The sequence below is a fragment of the Gracilinanus agilis genome, chromosome 1 (assembly GCF_016433145.1).
Source record: "Gracilinanus agilis isolate LMUSP501 chromosome 1, AgileGrace, whole genome shotgun sequence".
Lineage (NCBI taxonomy): Eukaryota > Metazoa > Chordata > Mammalia > Didelphimorphia > Didelphidae > Gracilinanus > Gracilinanus agilis.
Window position 1 is genome coordinate 270825823 of NC_058130.1, and position 10360 is coordinate 270836182.

Here is a 10360-nt window from a genome sequence, read left to right on the forward strand (position 1 = left end):
CTTTGTGGTCAGGAGCATCTGGGTTCAAATCTGGCCTTGGACACTTCCTAGCTGTGTGACCCTGTTACCTAGCCCTTGTCCTTCTGTCTTGGAACTGTTGCTGAGGCAGAAGGTAAAGTTTTTGTTTGTTTGTTTTTAAGACTCATTCAAATAAGGGGTGGTTAGGGAGCATGGTAGATAGAGCATCAGGAGGTACTTCCTAACTCTGTGACCTTGAACAAGTCACCCCCATTGCCTAGCCCTTCCTGCTCTTCTGCTTAGAACCAATACTTGTGTTTGTTCTAAGAGAGAAGGTAAGGGTTTAAAAAAAGGTCATTCTTGGTTTCCCTCCCCTGCACCACTGTTATTGCTCTCTTTTCCTAATTTCCTTACATTCAATTTGCATTTATTTTATATTTATATTATAGATAATTGTATATCCACGTCTCCTCCCTCCTCCCCCCAGATAAGCTCCTGAGAGCAGAGATTTTTTCTTTTCTTTTTTCTCCTTTTCTTTTTTCTCCTTTTATACACGCAGTGAACATCCAGTATGTTCTTCTTGGTTGTCTGAAAAGAGAACCAACAACAACCATGGAAACAGCGGCCCCCCCCCCCTTCTCCAGAGCATCTTTGTTGGACAGATGAGATGGTCTTCTCCCTTCCCAGACTGGCCTGCTCTGGGCCCCGAGGCAGGAGAGGCCCTCCCCTGTGCCCGGCAGCTTCCAGCTCTCCTGGGCTCCCTTCTGTGGCCCCCAACTCCCCCCATGGCCCTCCCCCCACGCCTTCCTCCAGACATTATAAATCAAACAGCTTAATATTTAAAGTGTCAGAAATTCTAAAACCTTCATCTATTATTAACTGTGACAGTAAATCCTACCTCAGAGTGTTTTACATAGCAACTGTTACCAAGACATTCGGCATCTTAAGCTGATGTTCCAACAACTTTAAATCACAGCCTTGTATTTCAGCAGGGAAGGCTGATGACTAGGCGGATGTGGCCCGGATCACGCCGCCCTTATCAGGACATTTTCGAAGGATTGTTTTCCAATCCCTTGAACTAATCAAAGCTTGGGTAAACGGCCCCACAAGATCAGCCTCCCTCCTCTAGGGAAGATGTGGGGAAGGCGCTGACCTCCTGTCAGGCTAGCCTGGGAGATGGGGTGCTGAGGCTTCCTGAGGCCTCCTCCCCACTCTGCCAGCTTTCCTGGAGGCTGAGGGAAGCAGGCCCTGGAGGCAAACCCAAAAAAGCCAAGGATGGAAGCCCTCAAAATTGGGCCGATTTCCTCCTCTTACTTTCTGTTTCACACCATCCATTGGAGGGCTTGGAGATCGATATCCTCATCATAGTAACAAGGGAGGGGCAGCTAGGTGGCACAGCATCCCCATCTTGGGAGGCCCTGGGTTCAATCTGGCTTCAGACACCACCCAGCTGTGTGACTCTGGGGAAGTTACTTAGCTCCTAAAATTCATGATTCTATTCTGTCTTGGGACTGATACTCAGAAGATACAGTTTAAAAACAAAATGAAACCCAAAAACCAATAAAGGATGTCAATAACATAACTGAAAACTTGCAGAGCACTTGGCACACATTACTTTATTTAATCCCCACAAATAAGTCTGTGAGAGGCACTAGTTATTATTGTCCCCATTGAACAAATGAGACAACTGAGACTCTTAGTAGGCAAGTGACTCACTCAGGTTCATAAAGCTGGAAAGTCGAAGCTGGAATCAAAACCAGGCCTTTTCGACTCTGAGGCCAGGACTGTGCCCGATAGGCCTCATCCTTCTGGGTCACCTAATGCGCCCCCTTCCCCCATGCCCCACCCCCCACCCGACCCCTAGGCAGGCCGACAGACACCAAAGCTGGAGAAGGTGGCCTGAGGAGAGGAGCCCTGAGCCCTGCTTCCTCCTAATTCCCGGGGCCTAGGGCAGGAAAGTCCTGCTTGTACTAGCAGCCTCCTATGTGACCGGCAGAGACATGCTTTGTAAAGTACATTACAGCAGAGACCATATTCCATTTGGACTTGAGGAGACCTGAATTCGAATCCTGTTTCTTACACCAGCTGTGTGGTCTTGGGCAAGTCACGTCATCTCTGCCAGCCTCTCTTCTCTCCTCAAACAGGGATAGTAGGATAGTAAGAGTCCCTGCATCTTCCCAGGATTGTTAGAAGGATCAAATGAGATCGCATTTGTACAAAGCTTCACTGTTGGTATTGTTGTTCAGTCATTTCCACCCTGTCCCACTCTCTGGGACCCACGTAGGGTTTTCTTGGCAAAGATACCAGAGCCATTTGCCGCGTCCTTCTCCTGTTCGTTAGCTGCTAGCTATTAGTTTGGGTAGCTAGGTGCCAAAGTGGGGAGAGCAACAGGCCTGGAACCAGGAAGACTCATTTCCCTTGAGTTCAGATCTGGCCTCAGACACTACTGGCTGTGTCCCTGGACAAGTCATGGTACCCTGGGTGCCTCAGTTTCCTCATCAGTCAAATGAGCCGGAGAAGAAAATGGCAAGTTAACTCCAGTATCTTGGCCAAGAAAACCCCATATGGGGTCTTGAAGAGTCAGACAACTGAAAAATGACTCAAAAACATGGCATATTTTTTTTCAACCCTTTCCTTCCATCTTAGAATACTGTGTATTGGTTCCAAGGCAGAATAGCGGTAAGGGATAGGCCATGGGGGTGAAGTGACTTGCCCAAGGTCACACAGCTAGGAAATGTCTGAGGCCAGATTTGAACCCAGCATCTCCCATCTCTAGGCCTGGCTCTCTGTCCACTAAGCCACTCAGCTGCCCCCTCAGCATGGTATAATTGAAAGAATCCTTGACCTACAGACAGGAAACCAAAGTTAAAGCTATGTATGCAATATTCCCTGTGATAGTAAGTTAATCATTTACTTTGAGTCTCAGTTATCCTCTTCATCAAATGGTCATCAATAAACACTAACTGGCTGTTAGGGTGGTTTTTAGAAAAAATCTTGATAAACTTCAAAGAAAATATGAATTGTTTAAAAAAAAAAAAACCCTTCCCTTCTGTCTTAGAATGGACACTAGGTATTGGTTCCGAGATAGAAGAGCATTACGGGGTAGTCCATGAGGGTGAAGTGACTTGCCTAAGGTCACACAGCTAGGAAATGTCTGAGGCCAGATTTTAATCTGGAACCTCACGTCTCTAGGCCTGGCTCCATCCACCGAGATATCCAGCTGCCTCTATGAGTTATTATGAGTGAGTGAGAGGGAGGCAATTTTCAGATCAATAGATGGAAGAATTTTCTAACAACTAGAACAATCCCACAGTGGAGTTGTTGGCATCAAAAGGGAGTCACTCCCCATCTCAGGACATGTCCAAGCAGAGGCTGGATGACTCTTCCTCAGGGATGCCCATAGAGGGGAAATCTGTACAATCTTCGGATTCATTCCCGCTCTGGGAGGGAAGTTGGAGCAAAAGACTTCTAAATTGGAGGTGCCACACGTTCGTCCTCCAGTGGCAGGATTTCCGGGGTGTCCAGGAGGAGACAGGTCTTAGTCAGACGTCCTCTGACTCCTGGATCCATGACCCAGTCCACAAGCACGCTGTTACTGTCCTGCAGGGAAAAGACAGCGACAGGGACCCTGTCCCCAGGGGGGGTCTTTTCTGAGGCAGAATTCCTATTAAACAGGGGCCCCTGGAGCCCAGAACAGCCCCCCAGAGGTGGCCCGGCTGACGGCGGTCCTTGGGTGACTCACTGTGCCTGGATCTTCTCTTCCCAGCCGGGCTAGCCCTTGGCAAGAAGAGCTAAAAGCGGATCCTACCAACAGGGAACGTTTAGAGCGCTTCGAGGTTTTGCAGAGCTCTGTACCAATGCCGTCCCATTTGATCTTCCAAACAACCCTGGGAAGAGGTACATTCTGATGGAGGTAGGGATGGACAACCAAAGAAATGCCTTAGGATGTATGTGTGCTCTCCAGAGAGATCCGGAAAGGCTTCTCGTAGAAGGCTAGTTTGGGAGCCACCTGGACGGGAGGGCCTCTTAACTGCAGGATGCCAGGCCCTTGTTATCCTTCTGGGCCTCCATTCTAAGGCTGGTTTGACTAAAGGGTAGAGTATATAAAAGGAGGTGGTGTGTGTGTGTGTGTGTGTGTGTGTGTGTGTGTGTGTGTGTGTGTGTGTGTGTGGCTGCTGAGCGGCTCTTCCAGCGAACACTTATCTCTGCAGTAAGACCAGAACTCGGACCCAGCCTTGGACACTTCCCTGTGGGATGCCTCTGTCTCCTGATCTGTAAAATGAGGGAAAGGATTGTTGTGAGGATTAAAAGAGATAATACTCATAAAGTGCTTTGTAAGCCTTAAAGCGTTTGCACATAGTAGTTATTATTAGTATGACTTCACTCCAGAGCAGGCTTCCCAGAGGCCCATTCCTACCTCAGGTTCTAGGACTAACCCTATAGGCCCATCCTCCCTGCAGTGTGCTTCTCTTTCCCAAACAGCCCAAAGCCTGTGAGGCCCCTTAAACCCTTCCCCTCCATCTTAGAATCCATACTGTGTGTGGGAGGTCAAGGCTGGGCAGTGGAGCCTCGTAGCTGGGCCTCCCCTCTCGGGGAGGTGTTGGGCTTTGTCCCCTTGGTAAAGACCAGTGATACAAAACCCCAGAAGTGTCTCGTTAGGCCTTGACCACCCTGCCTTTGGCTTCCCGGGCTCCAGGGCTCCCTTCTCTCAGGGCCACCCCGCAGAGCCGCCGAACTCTTCCTTCCTGGGGTCCGCATCTGGTGGCTGCCTGCTTCTCTGCGTGGTCTCTGCTCCTGCGTGGATTCATCGTCTGTCATTGATCCAGCACCGAAGAGTGGGGAGCTTCACCCCATCCTACTAGAGCCTGGACTGGGAACAAATTGTTAGACCCAAGAGGTGTGACTGATTCTGTCGAGCTGTTTCCTGTAGAGGACCAGATTTCTTCATCCAGTGATGGAATCCTGCCCAGGTTGCTTATGGGACTTACTCACACATTGTTATGAGATTTCAGGAAAACTCCTTACTGTCTTTTTCCTTTGACAGCCAAGGTGCGGCAGAGAGTTCCCTCCCTTATATAGATCATAAACCTGGAAAAGTAAATTGGACCTAGGTTATTAAATGTTATTTGATCAGGGTAGTAGGGAGCCACCGAAGTATATTGAGCACAGGAAGAGGTCAGACCTATGATTTAGGAAAAATCAATTTGGCTGTGTGGAGGGTAAATGGGAGTTGGGAGAGACTTGAGCTGGCAAAACTAGTTAGTAGACTATTACAATGGTCCAGGTACAGCTAGGTGGCACAGTGCCTGGAGTCAGAAGGACCTGGGTTCAAATTTAGCCTTAGACATTTCCTAGCAACATGAACCAAATCATGAAACCCTGTTTGCCTCTGTTTCCTCATCTGTAAAATGAGCTGGAGAAAGAAGTGGTAAACCATTCCAATATCTTTGCCAAGAAAACCCCAAATTTGGTCAGGAGGAGTCACAACTGAAACAACTGAACAACAACGTCAGATAATGAGGAGCTGGCTGGGAGGGTGGTCCCAGGAATGAAAAGAACAGGCCAGACAGGAACAGAGAGATGTTGTGAAGGCAGAACAATGCATATAGTAGAGGCAGGTTCTGGCCTCAGAGGCTTGCTCGATGTGGGGCCCTCAGTGGGTCCCTTAGCCTCTGTTTGTTCCAGTTTTTTCATCTGTCAAATGGGGATAATAATAACAGCTCCCTCCTAGGGGGGTTGTGTGGATCAAATGGAATAGTGTTTGCAAAGAGCCCTGCAAATCTTCAAGGGCTGCAGATGCGCCAGCTACTACTGCTGTTCTTCTTGGCTGGGGAGGGGGCCAGGATCTGGAAGGGGGCCAGGATCTGGAAGGAGGCAGGCACGGAGGAGAGGTGGCATGGAGAAGAGAAGAGGCGCTGGTTTGTGGGCCAGCACCTCTAGATTGAAACATCTGCTGCACTGTGTGTGTGGGCTGCCCCAGAGCACTGCCTGGCTCTACCTCCCATCCTCACCTGTAAAAAGAGGGCTTAGCAAGATGGTGCCTCCCTCCGCCTAGTTCTGGGACCCTATGAGAAGGCATGTGGAAGAGCTCATTTGGGCAGTCAGGAACGGGAGATGGGCATGCACTGGTGCCATTGGGGATTATGGATCCCCATGCACTGACGTCATTGGGGATGAAGTCGAACGGGGGAGGACCGCCGAGGCTGCCAGAGTGGCGGGGATGATCTCAGCAGTGGGCTCCAGGATTAGCCAGGCCATAAGCTCCCAAGTGTAATGGGGTCCAGTGAGACCCGTGCTCCACTGGGGATTTGGAAAGAGTTGGAGAATAGGAGTCAGGCGACTTCCATTCACCTGCTAGCCTGGTCCAAAAGGCTTCCTTTTTCTGGGCCTCAGCTTCCTGCTCAGGAAGAGGACAGCCTCTCCACCTAGGATCTGCTCCACCTAGCACAGAATGGCTTCTTAGGCTAGTCCCTGTGCCCCTGGAGATTGACTTCACTGTGCTAGGTCCAACCCACCCAAACCAGTCCCACAGAACTGCAGGCAAGGTGGGGCTGACAGCTGGGTACCCTCGCCCATTGTTCTCTCTTCTGTACAAAAGGACTCCCTGAGCCATTCAGTGGTGACACTCATTCAGGTAGCAATAGGAAACTGCCCTATCCTGTCCAGGTCCCTCCAGGGGCCTGCATTCTCCAGATCTCCACTAGAGCATTGGGGCAGCTAGGTGGCAAAGGATGACTTCAGTTCAAATCTGGCCTCCTACATTTATTAGCTGAGTGACCCTGGGCAAGTCACTTAACTCTGTTTGCCTCAGATTCCGAGTCTGTAAAATGGGGATAATAGCTGCCCTTCCCTGTTCCCAGGATGGTTGTGAGGCTCAGATGAGCTTGGTCCTGCTGAGCTGAACCCAAGAGGGTAAGGACCTAGAATAGAGCCTCCCAAAGACCACAGACTGAGGTGGGGCAGGGTGAAAGGAGCCAGCTTTTCCCCTTCTCCCTTGGGCCCAACTTATTTTTCACAAGGCATTGATAAGATGAAATATTCATACTCCCTGCCCAGCAGCAAAGGAATTGCAACCTGGGGACCTCATCATTTTTCTCTCTCCCTGACCCCAGGATTTCACAGCAGATTGGGGCTCAGGGAGTTGCTATCCCCATCACTAGCTATGTTCCTGCCCCTTTCCTACTTTCTCCCTCATCATCTGCCCCTTCTTAGACAGTCTGGGGATCACCCTCTTAGACAGAATAGAATGAGCACATCTTATGTGCCTAGCCACGATGTGGGGAGACATAAGGGCAAACCAATCAGTCTGACCTTCAGAACAGTTCATCCCTGCTTCTAAAAGACCTGGGAATGGGGATGAACCCTTGGCCTCATTTGGCTCAGCCTCCTTGAGATTTCTCCCTGCCTATCCTACTGCTCTTTCATATTCAAATCCTAAATACCAATTCTTCCACTCCCCAAAGAATGAGGATCTCATCCATAGCTGCGCCCCTCCTCTCCTCCCAGGGTTCCTCTTAATTCATCATCTCTCCCTCCTCCCCTACTCTGGTGGAAGCTGTAATCTTTCTCTCTAAAGAAGCTCAGAAGGTGATGAATAAATTGATCAGCAATGAAATCAGACAGCAAAGTAGCCGTGGAATGGTGAAAAGAGAACGGACGCCTAAGACTCAGGAGAGGCTCAGGTTTTCGCCTAGCTAGACTAGCCGTGTAACCTTGGGCAAGTCCTCTCACTTCTGTGGGCTCCTGGGTCCTCAGCTGGACAACTAGGGAGGTGGATGAGACGATGTCTGAAGGTCCCTTCCGAGTTCTGCTGTCTTGGGTGTTGGCCAAAGATGGGGGATGGACTGGGTCAGTCCAAGTAACTTCCAGACACCTCGGACTCAAAGCAGGCCAGAAAAGCACCCGAGACTACAAATGCTTTATCTTTCTGAGACAGATTAACTCCTTAATCATTCCCTTTGGAAGTTCCCTGTTCTAAATTGTCCTCCCTCCCCCATCTCCCTTTTTCCCCTGCTCCAAGGAACCACCAAGGTATTACTGGGAGGGAGAGCTTAAGCTCTCAGCCAGGGAAGATTGACATAGTCAGATGCCTTTCTGAAAATCTGCTTTTAGATTTCATATACAGCAGTATTTATCTTTGGGATTCCAGGGCAGAATGTATAATACTAAAATCATTTATCATACAACATCAAACAGATATTTTATTTTTTTCCACTGGGATTCTGGCTCAGTGTCCTGTTTGGAAAAAAAAAAAAAAAAAGATTACTCTTATGGTAACATTTCCCCTCAGCTCCCAGCTAAAGCTCTCAGCTTTCCCTCCTGGGCAGGGTTCTTGAATAAAAAGGGGAACTATTGGAGGTGGGATTGAAGTAGGGAGTAGGGAGGGAGTTGGGGAGATGGTGCCACTTAGGGAAAGATAGATGTAGGTTGTTTGTTTCTTTTTTTCTTCAATCCATTAAAAAAATAAAAGACATTTGCAAAGGGGCCAGCATAGGCTTTGATGAAATCATAGCATTTTAGAGCTGGACAGAAACCTATTGATCATATAAAGAAACTAAATTGCTGCTCTCCTTTCTTCTCCCCCACCTCCTTCTGTGGCCAAGGAGAAGGAGGAGCTCCCTTAGGAAATGGTGCTTCAGATTCCTGGGACTTTCACAGGGATCCCAGATGGTCTCTCCCTGGCAGTTGAGGCTGTGGCAGAGAAGGAAGATTGTCACCTGCTTCCCACCCTCATGAAATGAGACCCTTCACCCCGGATTAGCCCTTTGCCTCTAACTGGTTAAGGCCTGCCATAGACCATCAGCTGTTAGAGCTGAAAGGAACTTAGAGATCATCCAGTTAGCCCCTTCAGTTTCCAGATGAGAGAAAGGGAGGCCTGGAAAAGCTGGCTGTCTTCAAACTGTTTCAGGTCCTCCAGCTGAGGTCCCCCACTCTTGATTTTTCTGTGTAGCCTCTTTGTCCCCGGTTGTAAACTGTCTGCCTTTTCTTTCTGGATCTTTCCCCCTCCCCCCACCCCATCCCACCCCAACCTCTAAGCCCGAAGGGTCTGAGGTTAGTCAGGATCCCTCCAGTTAGGAGAAAAATTCTAGCAAATTAATCCTTGGTGCTGAGGTGTTAGGGCCTGAATTAGGGACTGATTCCCAAAGGGAAGTTTGCATTTATTATTATTATAAAGGAGCCTAAGGAGGGCAATGCTTCTCTCAGAGAAATTAATCACCAGAGGCGAAATTTATAGAAACAAGTGGTGGGGAGGATGAGATCTTTTCTTGGGTGGGGGAATGACAGGAAGCCTTGATGTTGCCCCTTAAATTGTATTGTATTGGTAGCCACCAGTGTGTTCACAAGAACTCACATCTGGAATGTGTTTATTGTTCAGAGGTAGAGAGAAGCTGCCAGAATTCCTCATTTTGGCCCCCTCCGAGGAAGATGTTGATAGCTCCACATTAAAAGCTTATCTCGACCTGCTCCATGGCGATAGGAGAACCAAATATCTGCTTTCATTCCCTTTCTCCCTTCTCCCCACCCTCACTCTCCCTCACCCCAAGGTGCTGAGGCCCCTTGGTCCAGGGGGAGGGCCCTGGGCAAGCCGGCCTGGCACTCAGATGAGGGCAGAAGTGGGGCTCCGAGTCAGAGAATCACCTCATTGTCACATAAAACTGGAGAGAAGGGCCCTAGAGGGGGGTTTCATGTTAATTTTTTTTCCCTGCCTAACAGGAAAAAGAAAAATGAGCCTTTGATATGCTGCTCCATCTCAGCTGGTGCTGGCCAATGTCATTCCTGAGAGCGTCACAGCATTGCGCTTCATTACTGAGCTGTCTGCCTCTCTCAGGGAAATGACTTAGAGGTCTGTCTTGGCAGCAGTACGGCTGAGCCCAGCTCGGGCAGACCGGAGCTGTCTGCTGGCAGACACCGACACTCAGGGAGATAGGCAGAGGCTGGGGGCGGGGAGGGAGAGAAAGCCCGAGAGAGGCTCCTTTCTTTTCCTAGGGAGAGCAGAAGCTTCAGTGCCTCAACAACACAGAGAACCTCTATCTGTCCAGAGCTCCCACGATCCAGGGGCTCACTGAGAGGCATTTTCATTCGGCTTTTGTTTGCTTTTTGCAATCCCAGAGACCAGACAGGCTATTCTGCAGTGCCTTCTGCATCCTCACCAAAAGTTACAATCAAGGTGAAATGTATTTTTACTGGATTCGAATTCTTGGAGAATGGGTAGGCCTCTTTAGTCTGTCAACCCGAATATTCGATTAACCGGCACATGGCTGCTCTTCCGTTTTCTGGATAAGTGGGAGTTCCGTGTAATCCCCCTTTTAAGAAGTGTTAGCGTGGCCAGAGTGGGGGAGGGGCGGGAGGGAGGAGGAGGAGGAGCTCGATGGTGCACCAGGCTAGCAGGGCAGGCCAGTCA